Here is a 22,786-nt window from a genome sequence, read left to right as displayed (position 1 = left end):
GGAGGAGATAGGAGTTAAATCTTTACACCTCATTTCTGTGCTCCGCAGCTAGAATGAGCATGGAAGCAACATGGTTTGGGTTTGGAAAAGATTCTGAGATTGGTCTAGAAATCACTTTCTACTCGGTAGAAGAATAGATAATTAGAGGGGAGAGAGTAGGAGTGCCAGATTGTTCCCTCTTCAGTCTAGCAGTTTGTTCACTGTTGAAATAGCGATGATCTCTTTTCATCTCTTTTCAACAAGCATAATTTTTTTTCTATAATAACAAGCAGGAGATCTGCAAGGCCTTAGGGGGGCATCTCATTTTCCCCTCTCCACTATTGTATAATTGGCAAGATGGGAGGACATCTGAAAACTTAAGATCAGAGTTTTGGTGGAAAATACACACTTTGGAGTAATTCCAGGGTTAAAGCATTAGGGTATATGTATGTATAGGTCATACCCCAACTATCTATTTTTTTAATATTAGGAAATACATGTTGCCATTGCAAGTGTAGTGGAAGCAGTTTTGCTGCTTTGGAAAAAGATATTTCAGCAATAAAGATCTGCCTGTGAAGAACGTATATGGCTCATGGCTCTGATAATGATGAGTTATCAATCCCTGTTCCAAGCCTTGGAACAGTTTTACAGCTTTATAAAAAGAAGCATTTTGATTGCCTTTATAAAGTCAAGGCATACATGTTTATGCATATGTTCCACTTTAAGAGGTGGGCTTGGCTCACAAAAGAAGGGAGGCTGATCCAGTGTCCGACCTCCTGCTGTGTCCATTTGTTATAGAAATGGTGACGCTGGGTGCGAGCTGGGTACGTGCCAGTGGAGAAGAACATACAGCCACAGCTCTTCATCTGTCTTCACCCTTCATTGTGACCTATCACTATAGAATCTTATGTATGGTCTACTCCTTTTGTTTTATTCAGGTCTGTTTTAGCTAACATTCTTCACAGTGTTTATTTCTTTGCTGAGGTTTTCTAAGCAATGAGTAATTAAAATAAGCAAGTTAAGCTTTTTCAAGAGAGAAGTTTAAGATCGAATCAGTGTGCAACTTTACAAGATGTGATACGAGCAGCCATGAAGAGAGACTTTTCAGGTGTGGCCTGGCCATATTAAGTGCCTTAGAATGTGTAGCTTTAGATCTAAGTGTAGCTTTATGTCTGAATGTTTAAATAGCTGTTTTTACATTCTTTGATTCCAACATGGATTAGAGTGAAGGCACCTCTGGGACCAAGAAGTAGCTGCATGATTGGTAGGATTCCCAGGTTCTTATACCCTCCCAACCGAAGGGGAGAGGACCCGGCACTCAAAGCAATATTGATCCTCGTGCATGCGCCATGCTTGTGCCCGGGGTTCCTGCCACTGGTGGGTGATTGCTGAGAAGCTTGGAACCTCATGCTGGTCGCTGGTGACTGTCAGTCAAGTAGAGAAACCACTGGAAAGTTTCCTGCCACCAGCGGGTACCAGAGATCCACCAGAGATTGGGGTAGGGACTGAAGTTAGATGAAAGGACATAAAACCTACATCTGTTGGTATTTCAGGTGCAGGAGGCATGTTGTGATCCTGTCTGCATTCAAATATCTTACAACAAGACACAGCAATGCTTATTTCTTGGAAATGTCTTCTGATCCTGGAAACTGAGAGCTAAACTATATGAGACGAATTACAGGAGAATGCTCAAGTGAACTGCGACGCAATGTTAACCAGGGAAGCGTTGTTTGAATTTTACCTCTCTCTACAGAGCCCCCAAAGATCGCTCCTCAGAGGGTTTGTTAATTTCCTCTTTGCCTCCCAGAAGGCTCTGTCAATTACTAACAAGCCAGCCAGCTCTGTAGAGAGGTGAAATTAACAAACTCTCTGAGGATCAATCTAGCCGACTCTGTAGAGAGAGGTGACATTCAAACTGCGCTTCCCGGCTAACATTGTGTCTCCCTTTACTTGATTGTCCTTGTGTAATTCATCTTATGTAGTTTAGCTCTGAGTACAAGAGCATGCACAAAAAGCCAAGCAAGTCTTCGCCTTGAGGCAAGTCTTGAGCTCTTAGGCCTGAAAAATACATGGGAAATGTGAATGAGATACTTGATGCCAGAGGGGAGACTAGTGTTGCTGATCCTAACAGACTACCCAGCATTGGACAGGGTAGACTAAATCTGAGATTAGGCTTGCCCTCCTGCAGGTATGGCCTGTAGATCTCCTGAAACTGATCTCCACACAACAGAGATCCACCCCCTGGAGAAAATGGCTGCTTTGTAGGGTGGACTGTGCGGCCCACTGAGGGCCCTTCCCTCCCCAAACCCTGCTATCTCAACGCTCCACCCTCAAATCTCCAGGAACTTCCAGTACAGAGTTGGCAATTCTATCTGAGGCAAAGCTTTCCTGGAACAACTCCCAGATCACTTTAACTTCATGAATTAATTGTTGAGAATATAATGGAACCTGTCTGCCCTTCAATAAAATTCTCCCCATTCCCCAGGAAACAGTATTTCTCCCTGCAAGTCTTAGCCTTGGGACCAATCAGATGGTTTCCTTGGCCAATCAGAGTCTTTCTTCGAGGGGAGAAAAAGCTGTCTTCTGTGTTGGCCATTTTGAGCTGCATGTCGGCTGTACTCCTTGCTCCTTGCATCTTGGAACAGACACCTTGCTTGGATTACACTAGATCCCAGCCAGATGGCTTCTGCATGGATGGCGCTTCTCAACAGAATGATCTGATTATTGTTACTACTAGCTAAACTTTCCTTCATCCTTTTCCCATAGGGGAGGGGACACATGTAGTCACTGGGGGGAGTTCAGGAGAAGTATTGTTTTTGTTGTTTTGGGTTCTGTGTAGGGTTGTCAAGTACCCCTCACTTCCTGTCTGGAGGGTAGAGTACCTGGCACTTACCTTGTGTTGAACACGAGGTCTTCTGTCATGCATGCCCTGGAGCCGGCATGCTGATGTCACTTCCAGAAGTGATGTCACCACACTACCCACGCAAGCACTTCCGGAAGTGCACACAGCTGTGTAAACTTCAGGAAGAACAAGGGGGTAACACTGTTTTTTAAAGTACACTGCTTAGTACTTTTAGGAGTTTAATAATATTCTTATTATAGGTTCACATGTGGGCTGATGATAAATACTAGCAGTACTTTTCTTGTAAAAATAAAAGGAGGCCCATACTCATATAAGGTTGCACCAATTTTCACTCATTCTTCCATCAGGATTTGGGAGAACCCCCACCCCAGAGTGCGGGTGCTGTACCAGTGAGTACTGCAACAACAACAACAAAAACTGTGCTGAATTACTAGGTCATATGAGGAATGAGACTGTACATAATCAGGTACTTTAGCTTTATTTCATGTACTCTTGCAATGAGCCCCGGCATTCAAAACAGGTCCTAGAGCTCAGCCCTAACTCACAAAGTTTTGCCCTGGTACTTAGGCTGTTCATGTGCTAAGCTATTCTAAGGACCCTCCCTCAGATTCCTGACCTCATCTGTATAATTGGGCACTGACCTTCTGGAAGGCCAGTATGACCAGGAAGTATGAGGAGATTCATACTGACCCAACTCCTGCGTTCGTTTCCGAAGAGTACACATAGTACTTTTTCTTTGGAATTCTGATGTTATTAAGTCACCAGCTGGAGTTCATTCATGCCTGTGAGAACATGCCGTTTATATGTATAAATATGTGCACACTGTAAAGAATATTACCATTTTGTAAACTATACCATCAAAGAGAAGGTATTTAAAACAAGGAAACCCATAATATTATCCAATCAGAATAAAAACAAAGAAAACTAGCGTTCCTGCTATCATTGCCACTTTTTAAAAAAACTTTTTATTTTTGGAATTTTTAATTTTTACAACCAGTGTTCAAACTCTTTCTGTTATGCAAGACACATGTATAGATGTTTGGCTGCAATGCTGGTCATAACAACCCACCGTGCAACTTGACGGCAGAGTTTGAGTTAATGATGTCAGTCATCCATCTACACTCTCTACGTGTCAAGAGCAGTTTATCTGCACGTTCTATGCGTAGGTGGTACGCGGGATCGTGCCCATTGACCCTGCCTGTGACATCTGTACCTCTTCAGCAAATCCCTTTTTGTGACTAAGCAGTTGGGACCTTTTTGCAGAGTTCCCAGTCATAAGGAGAAGCCTGTATGTGTACACTTGTATATGCATAGGGTGTCACTGCAGGCATTCAGTTGAATAGGCAGAGGCTGGGAGCGGAGCCAGCAAATGTGAACCTGCTCCCCTCTATTTATGTTCCATGAACATGTAGACAAACATCTGAAGGAGGCAGCAGAGAAAAAGGGATTTTATATTTCCTCAGACATGGATAGGAACAAGTTCATTATGTGTCCAAGCATTATTTGACCAAGAAGTGATTCACAGTGCTGAATAGACCATTGCAAGATGCTATTTATTTATTTACAACATTTATGCTCCACCTTTCTGCCTTCATCAGAGTTACCACAGCAGCTAACAGACTGAAAATACACATAAAATATTTCTTAAACCAACAAAACCTATCAAAAACACATCATTAAATTATTTAAGTGAAAACTATAATACACCTACAAAAACAAAACAAAAAAACAGCACTTAAAAGAGAGGGCAAGAAGGAGAGATCACTGAGGAGAATACAAAATAAAATTTTAAAAAGTCTTCACCTGCTGGCAGACAATGGCAGCAGAAGGGGACAGAGGAAAGGGTTCCAGAGTTTTGGTGCCATGGTTGAGAAGGCCTTGCCCTTTTCTTGAGTTGCCAGGAAAGGATTTGGAAGATCTGTAGTGGTCGGGTAGGTTTACAAGGAGTAGGCAGTCCTTTCGGTATGCTGATCCTAAGCCATACCTGGTTTCAACACCAGTACCTTGAATTGGGCCTGAAAATGGATGGGGAGCTAGTATAGATGGACCAAGACTGGAGTGATACGGTCCCTAACCCACTCAAGTCAACTACAGCATTCTGCACCAGTTGCTGAACACTTCTCAAGGGCAGGCCCATATAGAATGCATTGCAACTTATATAGACTAGGTAAGGGATATTTTTTCTGTACTAATCTCCTATTTTGATAACAAAGTTAATTTTCTTTTTTTCCGTAGTCTAGGTTACTTACTTAGAAGGTCTACACATACAGTATACATGTGTGCATTGCAATAAACGTCTTCTGCTTGCCATACTTCTCATTGTAACAACTATTCAGCTAATAAGAGCTTCATGTGAAAGCTTTTGAGTGAGCATTTCTTTTCAATTAGGTCCCCATCCATTTGTTTCTCTTCTGAAGAAAACATACATTCAAGTTCTTATATGCTCCATGATATAACAGCGTCTCTTGAGTTAAATTTTTTTGCCACGGCATTGTGGGTTTTACGATTAAAGCATGAAATTTGCCAGCATGTGATGGAATGACCTAATAAAGATATTCCTGATAAGAGACCAGTGCCAGTTTGTGTTCTGCTGGCAACAGAACTTGTTTTAATATCTTCATTACAAACTGCAAATAGTATTTTGTGGTTGGATATACCAGGGAGGAATTCTCAGCTTTCTTCATTGCAGTCCTCATAGGCACTTCACAGTTGTCCCACATCAAGGGCCAAAGACGGCATTGGCCTTATTTCGCCATAAGCATTTGAATGTGGACAGCCCACGTTTGTCAACCAGGAGTTCATTAGGCATTGATAAGTCAAGAGCAGATTGGATATGGATAAAATCCTCTTTAATGCATTTCTAGAAACTGCTGGTGCCTTCTTACAGCACAGTAAAACCAGCAAATTCATTTTTAGGTCTCAAGGCATTTTTGCTGTCCTGTGTCAAGCACGTAAGAGCCACAATGATGCTGTACTGAGGAAAGACCTTTTGAGAGTGATATATCTTCCCTTGTCTGTGATCCAGTTGTCACTAAGGTGGTAGGAAATGCTGCTCTTTACAAAAAAAGGTTCTACCAACAAAGAGTATGAAATTTCAAGGTGAAGAATTCAAGTCTAGTCTTTTCTTAACATGTTAGTTTTCCGTATGCAGAGTTTTCCTTTCTGAGGTACTGAAGGCTACCTGTGTATTGATGGGCTACAATGGGAAGATGGCGGATCCCCAAGGCTGCTTCAAAGCAGGAAAATGGTACAGGCTTAAGCCCCTTGTCCCTGTGTGCCCACACCTGATCCAAATCAGGGCCCCATGTTTGGAGATTAAATTTTGAGCACAGAACTCTCATGTTTAGTCAGTAGGACCCAGAGAGGATGTGAGGTGGGCCTGTAAACAAAATACTATGTAGTCAGGTTGCCTAACCTATAAGCATGGGTTCTCTTGCATTTCCATGGATTCCAATAGGCTTCTCTGTGGTAGCAGTGGCAGATTTTTCCATATAGAGAAGAATATGCAGTGACCATCATTTTAGAAATATGTTTTTTTCATTTTTATAGTTAATACATTAATTAATGTAACCTGATTAGCACACGTTATCATACTGCCCCTTCCAAGTCAATGGGTTTAGAAGGGTTTAGGATGGCATTGCTGATGTGCTGGTTTGGGACTCTTTTAGTTTGTTGAGACTAAATGGAGTGACCACTTATCCTTTCCATTTCAGACAACCCTAGAGGGTCTGTATCACTTGTTAGACCCTCGACTAGCCTAGATAAAAACACCATCATCTCATTGTGTCTTCTTGATATCTTTATATTGGAGTTTTGAAAATATGAGCAGAGTCCAAGCATTATTTTTCCAGGCAGGCCCAGTTCAAACCTCCAGAATGCACCCACCCAGCATACACCAACACTGCAATCCCTCACCCCATACATACAATCTCATGAACCATGGAAAAAGTTTTAGTTATGAAATTATTGTTACATTCCTGAAAAATCGTTACTTTTGCTACTCTTGTTTAATAACACCCAGTCTGAGAGTCCTATAAGATTGCTAACTTTTTAGTTACTAAAAAGTGATTATCAAAAGTGAGATGTTCCAGGCATAGAGTGCAGTATAACAGTATATAAGCATGGAGCCAGAGCCAGAAGAAGAAAATAAAAGGGATTGCCACTATGCAACTGTCATTATGGCAATATTTTACAGAAGGTCTTAATTCATTTTAGGCTTTTGTAACATGCCTCTTCTGCTGTTTTAAAAAGATCTATAGTTAATGCAACAAATATTGTCATTAGCAAAAGGAAATGTACCTTAATCAAATGTTGTGTGGAAATTTATCGTGTTTTCTTTTAAATTAATACTTTACTAACTATTCCCAAGTTGCACAGTACAGCAAGATGGATTTTGAAACTCTTTTGGTATCATCTCATGACATCTAAATTGATTGCTGATGCTTTTAGGATACTTAAGTCAACAGGAGTACAAATTTACCTTAATATAACCCTGCCAGTATGGTTTTAAATTTATAAACAATCACTATCAGGGAAACATCAGTTGGGGGAAAGATTGCATCTAGCGTTTATAATACTTGCTGTTGCTGTTAGAACATTGGTTGGTGATGGCTTCTTATCTGGAAAAAAAATCTTTATTAAGGCATGCCTTAAGATTGTGGCAAATTTCATGCTTTTATCATGAAACCCACAAGTGTTTCACAAATCCGTTCTGTTCTCTGAGCATTAGTCCCTGTTTTTAGCTGTAGATGTACTTTGCCACATTTCATTTTTTCTGCCCTGGGATGTTGAGCTATGAGCTAGACATACGAGATACACTTTGACACTGAAATGTCGTAATGATATAATCACATGCCTGTTTCTGCACTGATGTCATGTATCTAAGGCTCTGGAAGAGGAACAACATCAAAAAGACTTTTGGGGTTTTACGAGGGTTGCAAAAGGAGTTTTAAACAGGCAAAGAAACAGCCGGGTCAGAAACCGCAGAGGATAAATTTCAAAAGTGATTAGTCCCTATAGTGTTGCCTGATACTGTCTTAGCTTATTCTTTCCCTTAGTTAATCAGTCCATCACAAGGGCATAATTTGCTAAGAATATGTCTGAGCAATCGGATAGCTTTTTAATAAAATGACTAGTTTAATAGATATGCAGTAAACATGGGGTTGCCAGGTCCCTATACCCTCCCAGTGGGAGCAGGGAACTGGTACTCACTGGGTCAATGATCATGTGGACACTTCCTGTACCGACACAGTGACATCACTTCCGCCCAGAGCCTGCAGGCTGTGGGGAATACAAATTGAATTAAATAAATAAATAAATAAATAAAAGTGATGTCACATTGGTGGCAGGAGTGCTCCCATGCTTCTCATAGGGCCAATTCAACCTATTTGGGAGCAAAATTGGCCCATGCAAAGTATGGGAGCGCACCCACTGCCGGTATGATGATGTTACTTCAGGAAGTGATGTTGTCCTGCCCCATTAGGAGAGTACCTGCTGCGTGCTTGCCCAGGTTGCCTATTGGTGGTAGGCAGTCGCTGGGCAGTTTGCCACCTCCCACCAATTACCATTAAACAGTGGGTAATGGGGCAAACTGCTGAGAATTTGTCCACCACAAGTGGGTAACTGGGAACCATAAGTACACAGTTAACATAATATCCAATGGAGTCTATGCAGCACAAGTGGGAAGGGAGAGCACGTGCAGTCCCTTCTGGTTCTTGCTACTGCCACCTACTTAAAACAGGCTGCTGGTAGAGCCTTGGAGGCCATGGAGTGAATGGGAAGAGGCATCTTAACCATCATCTCAAGCCATCTTGGAGGCAAGTGGCAGCAACATGCAAGTATTTGGGTTCTACTTTATTTTACTTCATTTCATACCACATGCTTCTCCTCAGCTGGGACCTAAAGCAGCTTTCATCATTCTCCTCTCTTCTATTTTTTTCTCACAACAAACCCCACAAGATAAATTAGGCTGAGATTATGTGACTGGCCCCCAAGGTCATCCAGTGAGCTTCCGTGGCAGAATGGAACCTAGGTCACCCAGATCCTAGTCCGTCATTCTAGCCACTGCACCACATTGAGTTCACACTTGGACCTATTCCATGCTCCCATCACTCAGAATGACACAAAAGAACTAAGCCAGTTCTGTCTTGATTTCAGCAAGACAGTTGACTTTGGCTTAGTTCATACAAGAAGGAGAATGAAGGGGTGGTTGCTGAGCCCTGAGGTGGTAGAAGTAGACGGCATTGCTTTTGATTAAAGGGTGTGGACTTCAGTTTTGAATGATCCTTAACATAAAGGTAGTACACACAAATTGAAAAAGCTAGCAGGGAGAACAATTCTATTCTTGCTCTTTGCATGCCGTGCTTGTTTTCAGTATTTGTGCCATTTTAAATGTAGGGACCATTCCATGATCCTCCATTTGAATTGCTGCAGCCCATTTTTCTACTGCAGCATTCTATCACCCCATTCTCCTTCATGTGTGAATCATCTTAGTTTAACTTACCATTCTCCAAAGAGGACTTGAAAAATGTAGACAGTAGCTTTCATGATAATTGCATTTGATGGACAAGCCAGTTGTATAGGGGTTAGAGTGCTGGGCTAGAACTGGAAAAACATGGGTTCAAATATCCCCTAAGCTATGGTGTTCTCTGGGTGGCTGTCCCTCAGCCTAACCTACCTCACAGTGTTGTTATATAGCTAAAGGGGAGGGAATAAACATGCATGTCACCTTGAATTCCTATAAAATAAAATAAAATAGCTGAGGAAGATGTAAGGGCTAGGAGAGTGCACCAATAAAAGTTTCATTATAATTTCGGATCCAGGCTTCAAGGTGTGATGCATATTTCCAGGTAGGGCATTGCCAGTTTGGGTTCAAGTTTGTGTGTTTCAGGTTCCCAGATTCTGGGACCATTATTTTTGATGAGGAACGTATAGGAAGGTCTGAGGCAGCTGTTTATAAAGATAATGGCACCAAATTTGCACAGAACAAGTTCCTCATCTAATCTAAAGACCCCCTAAATTTTAAGCAGATTGAACAATGGGGGTCGATTTTACAGACCCCCCCAAGGTAGGCCCTTCTCTGTTCAGCCACTTTTCTGACATCCTAAAATGTCAGTTAAGCAGCAGCCTAGAAATAGAGCTCCGGATAGTCACCAGCATTTAAAATGCTGTCTGCATTCATTTCAGTTCCCTACTCTTACTGTGACTGACTTTTTTGTATCTTTCCATTGAAAACTCTGCATTTGACATCCTTCCTTCTTGTGGTTTGTTTGCTTCCTTTTGGAAAGTGAGGAAGGCTTCTGTTGCAGACCCTTACCCCCATCCCATTATTCCCTATGGGGAATTTTTTCAGGGGTGGCAGCGTTAGAGTCACTGTTTTTCAACCAAACGTTACAAAAATTGCAAAATTCTTTTGCCTGTCTATCAAAGAACCTGCAAGTTTCAAGCAAATTAGACAAATAGTTTGCATTCTATGAGTACCTGACCAAGCCTAGGCTTTCTGTTTTCAGAGGGGGGGCGGGAAACTATCTTCACCTCACAAAGGAGGAGTAAAGGAAAATGGCATTTCTCTGCAGTTTAGGATTGGACTGGATTGGCTAGGAGTGTTCTGTGTTCCTCCCTTGCAAGGATCCCATCGGAAGGAAGAAATACCATTATCCAGGTAATCAGTAGAATCAAAGGGAAACACAAGCTCATGCTGCATGGCTGGTAAGCACCAGTACTAAAAAAAAAAGGGGGGGGGTTATGATTCCCAAGATGCCCAGATTAGCATCGCCATTCAAGAATATATATAGTAAGACTCAAAGCTTGTTTTTTTTCATTTTTTTTCTAGCTTGGGAATTTCCTAGTGCACACCGCAAGTAGGGGTTCTAGTAAAAGTGTATAAATGAAATGCTATGGAACAAAAGGATGACATAATTTCCAAATCTGGGAATATAAATATGACTACTCTATTTAGCACTTGGAAAACACCTCATTTCAAGTACTATACCGTTCAGTTTAAGCTTCGCTGTTATCCTGCTCCTCAGGTGGGAGACAAACTCCAGTAACTTGCAGAGCATCCATCAACTGTGCTTCTCATGTCACAGTCCAGGGTCAGGAACATAATCCAAAAAGCAGTCCAATTGTCAACCAACTAGCAGACAAGTTGATCCCACCATGGCTTCAGCCTCATCGTACGCCTTATAGAAGGAATTTCTCCTACAGGTGAGGCTAGGTTCTTTATTAGGCTCCTTTCTACAAGCCTTCTCCTTTCTCACAGCTGAGTCATATCCTCTACTCCTAACAAGAACTGCAGCCCAGATCTTTTAGTGACTTAAAGGTCTCTTCTGATATATCCTCAGCAGAAGGAAGGCCTTGGACTGCCAAGTGTGCACTCCTATCCCTGGTCGAGGCCTGTGCTGTAGCCCTTCACCTGATGGGGTCCTTTGAGAGACCACAGCGGGTCTGGCAGTGGTCTCTCAAAGGCCATGCTGAGGCCTCCAAGTTTGAGGGCTCTGCTGGCTCAGGGACTGGTGCTGGTGCCGTCTCAGAGTCCCTTGGGGGGACCCCTGAGAGACCTACCTCACAGGAAGTGGGCTGCCAGGGTGGGGCTTGAGAGCAGGTTGTCCTCCTCCATTGAGGACTCATCTTCCCATATTAAATGAGGACAGTCCATGACACCTGTTAGGAGTGATAAGAACATAAGATGAGGCCTGCTGGATCAGACCAGAAGTCCAACTAGACCAACCATTTACTACAGAGGGCCACCAATAGGGCATAGAGGCCAAGGTCTTCCCTTGTAGTTGCCTTCTGGCAGTTTGCCTCTGAAATAATTTCAAGAAAGAAGCCTTGAAAATTATGATAATAGCATATTATTTATGGATAATATGGAAATAGCAAGCAAGTTCATGTTTGAATTATTGCTGTGAACTGCCTCAAGTCTTTGGAGAGATCCAATGCAAATGCTATAAATCCATAAATAAGAGAATGGGCCGTTTTTGTTGAATGATAGTTTTACAGAGTTTCACTGCTCGTCTTCACTTCCGCCATTCTTTTCCTTGTTGTGTATACTTGAGTATTGTGCAATATAGAATAACTAGCTTGATGCCCATGCTCTGCTACGGTATTTAACTACTTTAATTCCAGTTATAATATTTATGGGTATGTAACATTTTTTGGCTGGGCGGGGGGTGGGTAGATGTTGAGTTGGTTTTGTAGTATAATAGCATAGTACCTGAGCTTCACAAAAGTGTTTGAATAAAGCGAAGCATGTTGATGCCTAAAACTGATGAAGTGAATTTCGAAATGTAACATTTATTGAAGAAATTTTTAAAAGGAAAAGATTGTAGTGCAATAAATAAAGTGAAAAATATGTACAACCTTTTTTTTTCTACTGAAGGACCTCTTTGTAGACCTCATTGGTGATTCTCCCTTCAGGATCACCAGGCTGCTGGGTGAGCTCACACTGGAGCAGGCCACATAGAACTGCCCATGTGAGAAGCAGTCCTCCCTCAAGTCAATTACTGTCATCTTCAGTATCTGCCCTTGGGACTTGTTGATCGTTATAGCAAAGCGGACCTTGAGGGGGAACTGCAGTCTCTTGAACTTGAAGAGGTTATCTGATGATATGAATGGTATGCTTGGTATGAACACCGACTCCCCTGGGCACTGCTGGTGAACAATGTGGCCTCAATGATGTTCCTGTGGAGGACTTTCACTCGTAGTCTGGTGCCATTGCAGAGTTTGAGTGAGCTGCAGCTCTGGACCAGCACCACTGGAGCCCCCACTTTGAGGAGAAGCTTGTGGGCTGGGAAGCCAGGAGGGTTGAGCATGTTGAGGAACTCCACAGTGTAGTGGACCGCATCATCCATTTGCACCACTGAGTCCACAGATCTGTACTCCATTTCTGCCCCTTCGAGGGAGTTAAGTTGTGTTTCATTAATGATGGCAGCCTTGTTGTTCTTGGGGGTCAGAATGGCATGCTTGCACAGTCTGTCCATGGACTACTCCCTGATAGTGGCGATATCAGTGTATATCATGGCTGTTAGGTCTGCTAGGGTTGTCACTACTGTGCCCAGGCCTGCAGGGATGGTCACCTTTCCCTTGGACTCGGGACTTGCTGGTACTTGGTCACTGCTGCTCAGTGCATCTCAGGAGTACGATGTACATATTTCTTTGCTGCATCTCTAAGTTGCTTCCTCCTTTTAGCATCGGTATATCTTGCACAACATCTGCCAGGAGGCTTCTTGGGGGCAGTAAGAGATGATGGCTGCAAGAGGTGTGAGGTGGAGTTGGACTGAGGGAGGGATGGTGTGGTGGGCACTTCGGCAGGTTCACGTGAGAGGTTCACATTGAAATGGCCCCTAGAAAGGTTGTGCACCATCTCCCGATGAACATTTAAAAACTCAGCTGCCATACTGACTTTTATATAAAATCCCTTTACAGGAGTCTTGTACTGTCTTTCTTCAACTGTCTGCAATTTCCTTTGCCTAATTTTTTACCTCAGAACACAGAGTTCCACAGCTGACTAATCAGCCTGCCAGCCACACATGAAAGCCAAGCCCCACAGGGAGATTGGCAACCCTAGACTGGGAGGTGTATTTTTACCTCAGGACACATTCAGTGAGGACACATTCCCAATAGCAAGCATATACTCTTTAGAATGTTGGGGAGATGGCCAATCAAGGCTGCATATGCAAATGACCTCAGGGAAGAGTGGCAGTTGGCTGGAGAGGAGGAGGACCCTTCTAGCCACACAGGGAAGATGTATCCGTATGGGAAAACACATTTTACCCCTTTTTACCCCCTTAGGGGACAAATTTCTTAAAATCCCTTCTTAGTGAGCCCCTATATCACAAAAGGAACGTCCTGCCCAAATTTCACGTTTCTCAGTCCAGGGGGTTGGGCTGGGCATTGATGAGTTAGTCAGGACACTTGTCAGACTCAGGACACAGAATAATTATATCAACATTCCATACCAATGTTTTGTTCTGACATGTCAAATGGTATTTTAAATTTTGGAATATCCCCCCACACCCTTTTCCTGCATTTAAGTCTTTGTCTTTTGTGCACTATGACATTCTAAATGCACATAAGGATTATGATGACTGTACAATGAAGGTCACAGTAGTGAATTCAACCAAAAATTGAAGATTAGGACTTTTGGGGTATATATCTCAATACCACAATATAATTCTGGGTAAGGTGTGGATGAAATGCAGCAATGAAAGGACTTGCTAATAATAAAGTATTCTCCACCAGCAGGGGACATTAGAGCAGAGGCATGCTTATGCTTTCGTGCTCTGAAATGCTTTTGGCATTTGGTTTTGGGACCTGCCTCAATGATTTGCATTCAGCAGTAGATCTGAAAGGAAAAATAGTATTATTTTAATCAAATTAGTGCTCACAGCAATGCCGTTCAAAGTGGCTTGGAAAGTAATGCTTTGTGACTGAGGCACCTTTCTGCCGTCAGTGCTGTGAAGTATTAAATCATGTCAGAAGGCCTGTTCTGAACAGCTTCAAACGCTTTGGGCAGCTTGAAGAGTTTCCTAATTTCCAAAACATAGCAGAGCAATTCGGACTGGCATATTTGCCAAATGTCAAAGAATAGCATTTGGATATGCAGCACAAATTGCTGGCCTGACCAGAAGAGATCATTCGGTTAGATTCCTTGTGATTCGGCCTGCTCCTTTCAATAGGGATCTGATGCCCTGGAAATGGCTGGCCCAGCAGATCTTTCCTCGGTGCCAAACACAGGCCTGCTGAATTGCCGTGACAGACTATATGCAGTGCAAGTTGAGATAATATGCAGGAGTACTTGTCTTCGAAAAATGTTCCGCTGGTCCAGAATGCAGCATCCAGGTTACCAGCAAAAACAGGATACAGGGATTGTATCAGCCCAGTGCTGAAAAATCTGCACAGGCTACCCTTCTGTTTCCAGACACAATTGAAAGTGTTGGTTTTACCTTTAAAGCCTGTTGTAAGTATTCTGAATGGAGACCAGACACAGCATTCTGGTAGGAACTGAATCTTTATCTTAAAATTTTTCTTTATTTAAATTATAAACTATACAGCATAACATAATAAACAATAAACATAGAAAATAAGAAAAACACACACAATTCTAAACATGACACACTAACTATACATATATCTATATAATTAAAAGGAAAAGGAAAAACAAAAGAAAAAAACCCTAGATTACACTACAGGTTGAGTTCCGATTTCCTCCACAACAAGTATATATCATTTTTAGAGTTACACTTATTCTAGGTTAGTCACAAAACCTCTCTTTTTTCTATCGTTCCTGTTTCTTAATCCATAAATGCAGATGTCATCAAATCCTTGTTATCCATTTCATGCAAAAAGTCTATTAACGGTTTCCATTCAGTCAAGAAGTTAACTAATGTCCTTTCTCTAATCAATGCAGTAAGTTTTGCCATTGACGCAAACTCCAAAACTTCTGTCAACCATTCCTCCACTGTAGGCAATGTTGTAGTTTTCCAATTTTGTGCATAAAGTAGTCTTGCCGCTGTAATAAAGTAAGGAACCAAATCTTTATAATGATTTAACCTCACTCCCAACAGTTTCATTGCAGAGCAGAAGATAAGCTCTCAGGTTACCATAAGGCCCCACATGAGTTGGGTACGTGAAGGACTGTCCAGCTAAGATCCTCCCTTGCTGTGCTTTCTATGTACCCACCTCTAGAGATGAAGCAGATGATGACCAGAGGATGGGCTTGTTCAGTGGTGGCACCTCACTTGTGGATTTCCTTCTCTTTAAATCTTGGCCGGTACCTACTCTACAGTCTTTTAGGTGCCCCCATGTCTTTTTTTTTGCCCAGTCTTTGGTAAATTAATTAAGGGGTTGATCTTTAATATCACATTTATAGTCTGCCTTTTAGCCTGAGAACTGAAACATTTTAAAAGTTATTCAGTGTTTTATGCTGTTTTTATGCCCTGGCTGGGTTTTAATATTGCATTGTTAATAGTTAACTTTTATAGTCCTGTGTTTTTATTGTTTTATTTTGTAAGCTGACTGCAGTAAGTTGGAGAGGTGGCATATAAACTTTCTAAACAAATATTTGGCAAAAGATGCTGAAGGTAAGAAGGCAAATGTCCACAGGGGTCCAGCTGAGTGGAGGACCCCCTGTCGACCCTTGAATGATTTTTTCCGTGTTTTTACAACCTAGCAGTTGCTATAGAATACAAATTTTCCTCTCTGGTATTCAAAACTCTTATTTATCTAAGATTCCTTATACATCCTGAATGGAGTATAAAAACAGTACTCTCATCTTTTTGAATTTCAAAATAATTAGAAGTTTTCAACAAATCAGAATTTCATGTATATTCATTGCTAACTTTATCAGGGTTCTTCACTGGATGTATCAAAGTGATTTGCGACTGGCATCCTCTGGTGAAATTGCCACTAGTTAACATGCACTAGAAAGGAATCCCCCTCCTCCATTTCAGAGAGCTCCCACTTTTAACGGATCTTGGATAGCTATTCTCCCTGCTCTGTCTGCAGTGCTGAAGAACCATTGCCAAATACGATAATAGTAAGCAGGATGGATCAATGATCTGACAGTATCAGGAAATCTCACTGTTAATATTCAGCATCCAGGAAAGGTAGATTCATGCATCTATTTTTCCACAGTGAAATGACCTTCTTTTTTAGTGGATTCATGCTGAATGTTTATGAAGATTCTAGAACTGAAAATTCTCTCAGCATTTGTTCAGACCCAGATTTTGCAAACTTTACGATCTATTCAACCAAATCATCATCCCTGACGGATGATCTAAATGTAAATTGATGAACCACTCACAAATCCGGAAGCTATGGAGATTTCTACCATGAGGTGACAGGACAATTGTACTTTGTGGTAGGAAAATTGGTCGTGTGAATATACTCTAAGAAATGAATTTGGCTAGCATGTCCCCCAAGACTAACTCAGAATGAATTTCATTGGCAACAGATAGGATAAAAATCCTATCATAACTACAGTGGCTTCTAGTATGTCCTCAAAATAAAGATTAAGGGAAACTGTTATGGTTCAAGTATTTAAGTGGGTGCCTGTATAATTGAATTTCATGCTTATTATTTCTCTCTGAAGTGGTGTGCATAGGCAGTCATTTGAGAGAGGGCTAAGGAGCTTTCTAGGTCCTTTTGTGAAGTTGCCCAGTTTGTAATTGCCAGCCCTCTTTGGGACTACGAGTGATAGGAAGGAAGACTCAGTACATGTCTCTTGTGGCATAGTACCCCTCTGCACTTTGGGGGGGGGGATATTGCACTTGTATGTCAAATAATGACCCTGACTTCTGTCACTGATGAAGGGTTTAAATATTATAAGCTTGAGTAAAGAAGCTTATAGAGTCTCATCTGAAAAGTGTTTTGTCAGCACAAGGATTAATTTTTGTTAACGATCAAAGCATAGCGGTGCTTTTGTAACGTTGGAGGACCAAAGGTTCAGTCACGATTTGTTCAAAAGTATCTTCCAAGCCCTCAGGAAACATGGATCCTTCTAGAACATAATTTTTCTAGTTGTGCTATTGCAGCTACAAATTAGCAGATACCAGGCTGAAGGTGAACACCTTCATAATGGTTGTCTTTCCCTAGCATGGCAGTTTCTTACCAGCAAGGGAGGGCTTTCTGGTGAGGAAACTGAAATGTGCAAGACAGCAGATGAAGGCTCCAAGTCTTGTCCAGAATCCCTGCTTTGACAAGCGGTGGAACTGGTAGAGGAATGTGAAAGCCTCCTAGCATGGCTTCTTCTCCAAGATGAGAGTTGATTGCATCTATGTCATTAGGAGTAAGCAGGCCAGGATAAGAGGACAGGCCAAAAGTATGGCGGATAGAGGCTTAAGGAGATGTTATTTTTCCAGGGAATGTTACTTACCTCCATGCAATGAAAAGTATGAGAGACAGAAAAAAGAGACAGAGACAGAAAAAAGAGAGATTGATCCAAGGTACTTCAGCCAACTAACAGCAGCCTCTGTCTTCTTTTTTCTCGGTTGTTGTGTCTTCAAAAACAAAACTATTTCTTCACATACTGGGGATATCACCATGGGAAATTTGGGGGTAGGGCAAGGGATGGACATGATGTCAGCATGTCTGTTTAAGAGACCCCATAATGTTAGCTATGAAATCCTCTGAAACCCTGAACTCTGTTGATGCTTTGGAAACTATGACACAGTGATCTGAAAACTATGGTTTTCACCCGGGCATGATATTGACATGTCAGTATCAAACTCCCCCCCCCTCCCCAATTTCTCCCACTGGCCCAGACACAAGGACTGGTTAGTTGTCTGGACCTCCAGGATATCTCCCACTAGAAGTGAGTAAGTGGCATTCATGTCACATATACAAGTATCCTTCTCCTTTCAGTGGGAGGGGTTATCTTCCCCAGAATCTGATGGGCATTTGAACTTAACAGTGCTAATTAAAGATGCATACATAGTAAGCAACTTCATCATACCAGGGCCGATTCTTAAAGAGTTGGCCCTTGCATGATGCTGTCACTTCTGGTGTAGCTGGGAGTGGCATCATTGAATGGGGCATGGGAGCACACACAGGGCCATTTGTCCGGACTGCCTGCCAATGGCAGGTAATCTCCAGGTGGACTGCATCCTTCTAATGATCCCCATGATTAATTGGCAGAAGAGCAAATTGCTGGTAGTTTTCCCACCACTGGTGGGCACCTGGCAACCCTACTTAGGCATGCCACTTTGAGCTAGGGTTGCCAGCAACAGTATCTGGTGGCAGTCTGTTGGAAGGACTTGGACGGGAGAGGTGTGCCAGCATTGCACCAGTGCACTGTGTGATTTCCTGCTAAAAACTGGAAGTGACCTAATGTCAGAGTAATGTTCTAGGATTTGCACAAAACTCAGTGGTTAATGATGTCACTTCCTAATAATGTTACTTCCATTTCTTGCCAGAAGTGATGTTGTGCTCTAGGGTGACACTAGCTCACACACCCATTTCCCCGTATTTTTTTTCCACCAGCCTGTGAAGTGCCAACAGGGAATGGAGTGATCATCAAGAGGTCTCCTGTTATAACTATAGCTGTATTGGGAAACTTACCCCTCCCCTCATTTATGCTAAGCTGGTGGTACTCCATGGCTCTTGGAGAGCTACATTTGCAATTACAATTAACTAAAATAGCCACATTTACTTCACTGGCTGTTTTAAGGTGGAAATCAACTCCCAACCACAAACTAGATAATAGGGGTGTGTAATTCGGTATTCATATATTGGATATATAGCCAGATATATGCCAAACTGGCATACTCTTGCTATACGATAAAAACTAGAGAATCTCAGATCAAATCTGGAGACTGGATAATGAGAGACTGGATAAAACCAACTATGTTTGGTTTTCTCTGGCAAACACAGCTGCAGCCATTGGCTGGCTGCTTCTCCAAGCTTCCCCTTCTTTCCCAGGCATTTTTTCCACCAGAGGAGGAAGGGGAAGTGAGCTAGCAGCTAATCAGTGCAGAAACTCAAGTTGTCTAGCTAATCAGGGGATTCTTTGATGGAAGAGAGCCTTTTTCAAAAACTGCAAGAAGTTAAAAAACAGGCTTGGCTCAGAGCAGACTCCATTTTATGTGAATTTCTCTGGACACTGGAGAGACTGTGCTTTGAGAATGCTCCTCTTGCTTGCTCTGGCCTGCTCTCTTTGCCTTTGGGATTACCATCTCTGGATTTTCCTGCTTGCTGCCTGGATCTCAGTGCCAGTACCTGCCTCAGTGCTACTACCTGAGAGCTGCCTGCCTGCAGAGGGCTACCTCACCTGGTTGGAGGGTACTAAGACTCACTCTTTTATTTTCTGTTGTTTGGTGGAGGATGGTTGGTTTTGTGTTGGGTGGAGAGGTGGTTGAGTAGTGGGGGAAGGGGCAAGATTTTTCTTAGCTAAAGTTTAATGATTGCTTTTGCTGTTTGGGGTGTGTTTTTAGTTTTGCTGCTAAGAGTTGCTAGCTGTTCTGATGTATATATGTATGGGGTGGGGGAGATGTCTTTAAACTAACTACCAGAAAAAAACAATGAGTTGCTTGCTTTGCTGCTTGCTAGTGATTTTAAGAGTTGTTCTTATGGGAGGGGGGTAGTTACTTAAGGAGTTGCTTGCTGTTATTTACTAGTTTGATATTGATGTTGGTTCCCTTGCTTCAGTTTGGTTCTGTTGGGATTTGTTGATTCAGCTTGCATTGGGACATGCGTTTTGGGACTGACTTTTGGCCTGTTGCCCCTTTGATTAAGGTTTCTTTGCCCTGGAAATCCTTGGGATGTTTTCCCCCTAGGAAACAATGGAGAGTGGCTGGGGACAGCTTGTTCATGGGGTCCATAAAATTGGGCCCCTGGGTCCAATCTTCCTGAAACTTGGTGGGGGGTCTTTTGTGGACAAGAAGAACTAGGTTCCACTAGGTCTCCACGCCCCTCCCCCAATTTCTTTGTTTGGGTTCTACCTAATAGCTGCTAACTAGTCCCCCAAATGTGTCACTAAGTAATTTGTGTCTGACACTGTACGGGGAGCCTTCATATATTTACAGACTATTAGCATGTCCTTTCATAGCTGACACTTGGGCAAAGTGTAAATATTTAAGATTTTCCCTCATCAACTTCCCCTTCTTGTCTTTGAGTTCCCTCTGAATTTGTGTGTGTGCCCCCTCACTGACCCAATGACACCCAATTCTGCCTGCAGCGATTGACGATGTTGGGATGAAGCCCATCCCACCTGCAGTCAAGAGATTCATGAAAACTCCCATGCTCAGGACCCCTAACTGTTTAGTCTGCTCCTCTGGCTTCACATGTCCCAATTGCCCCTAAGGTTGTCAGGTCGCTTGCTATAATGGGAGACCTCCTGCTGGCAGACCACTAAACCCCCCCCCCAAACACACACACACTGTTTGGTAGGCTGGTAGTGGGGAATAAGGAAAAAGTTCTGTCATGGCAACAGCATAACATTATTTCCAGGATTGACCCTGAAGTAAACTCTGTGGTAAACAGAGTTTCTGCTGAATCCTAGAGTGTTGTGATGTCGCTTCCAGGTTCAGTCCGGAAATGATGTCACAACATTGGTATGACTTCCCCCCTATGTCCCACCTCCCAGTATCCCACTGGGAGCCAGCTGCTATCTGGCAAACCTAATAGTCACCAAGCCTTTTCCCTTCCATATTGGTTGTGGTAGGAGCTATACTTGCAGTTCTCTGGAAGATACTAACCATAATGCGAGATTCAATCCTGGTTACTCAGTGATGAAGGAAATGTGCTCTGCAGATGCTCAAATATGTTATCTGCCTTTATCAGTGATAACATTTTGTAAGTTTGAACCCGGCACTGAAAGAGTTTCCCAGATTAAAGTGTGGTAAGTGAGCCCTGGACCAAATTGAGCCCTGATTTAAGTCAGTGGCTAAACTGAGGTAGTGTTCCTTAAAGGCGACTAATAATTCACATCAGAGAAAATAAAAAGCCAAAGTTTAGGCTTCTGCAGCATTGCTGCCAGTATATATTTGACCAGCACCCTTGCACATGACATTTGTTTGTTCAAATATTGCACAGTTCATAGTCTCTAGTGGAGAGTGTTGAAGCCGTGACATTGAACAGCCGATGACTGACGCCTGGATCTGGCAAGAGGCTATCCAGTGTGCTGCGATATGGCCTGCTGCCAGCCCTTTACACAGGGAAGTGTACTGGCCTAACTATGCAAGCAATGCAGGTGACAGGCCTTGTGCCACTGACCCGGCTACTGGGCTTCATGTAATTTATGTGTCCCCCCCCCCTCAATCAGCTGTGTTCAGTTCCGACTCTGTGCTTGACTTCTTTCCTATAGTTTTAGTACTAAGGAGATTAGATCAGTCTCTGTAGACACATTTTTTTTTGTTTAATGGAAATGATAAACTTTTAATGAACTTGAGCACATTACAATGAAATGTAAGCAAGAGGTGACTTTAGGATTAGTTCAGAATTGTCCGCAGTGTGGATCAAGGCAATAAACCATCCCAGCTAAACAATGGGCAACACCAAACATATTTTATAAACTACATTATATAACTACATTAGGAAACTCATTAGGAATTTCATTTTGGATTTAGTCTAAAGCAATTTTTTGATAGGAGTAGTTCCACGTCCTACAGAAATGACTAGGAACAGAGGCATAAACATAACTAAGCACAGGATTTTACATTGTGCACAAACAGGAAAGCAAGGATGGGGTCATTTGGGTGTTTTACTGCAGCCCTGTCTGCTAATCTGCAATATGTTTGGTCTGCCAGGGGGATTATTATAGGGGTTTATTGAAGACGTGCCAAAAAATCATGTTAAATAAACTGTTTACATGCTGTAGCTCCAGGCGGGGAAGCAGAATCTAAAAGCTTCAGACCGTCTCTTTCGCAGGTCTCAACAAAAATAAACCTCTTGACACTTTCCGCTGGACACTGCGACTTCCCCAAGTGCTCACTGTTTGTTGAATTTAAAAGTGTAAAACAATTAGTGCCCTCTCTTTGCTTTTAAAGAGCTGGAGATATGATTACAGTTGTTTAAGATGTCCCTAGAAATCAATGGGGTTGATCTATTAGCCCTGCCAATGCTCATGTTTATTAATGGTGCCTGATTCAAAGGCAGGAAATGATTCTTCTGCAAAAGATACTAGCGTTCTGCAGGCTATCATTTAAACAAAAGTGATTTTATTTTATTTTATTACAAATGTTATACCCCGCCTTTCTTCATTATGGCCACTAAGGCAGCTAACAAATTAAAACATACATAATAAAATAACATCTTAAAACAATTAAAATCAACAAAACACATCATTAAAATGATTAAAATCAGAGCTGCAATACATACAATAAACATAAAAACAACAATTAAAATATTGGGCAGGATGGAAGGCTCATGGAGTGAATGTCAGATTAAAGAAATCTTCATGTGCTGGCAGAAGATGGGAACAGAAGGAGACAGATGAATCTTCCCGGA

Source organism: Eublepharis macularius, chromosome 4, assembly GCF_028583425.1.
Source record: "Eublepharis macularius isolate TG4126 chromosome 4, MPM_Emac_v1.0, whole genome shotgun sequence".
Lineage (NCBI taxonomy): Eukaryota > Metazoa > Chordata > Lepidosauria > Squamata > Eublepharidae > Eublepharis > Eublepharis macularius.
The sequence above is the reverse complement of the archived record's forward strand: the minus strand, read 5'-3'. Positions refer to the sequence as shown.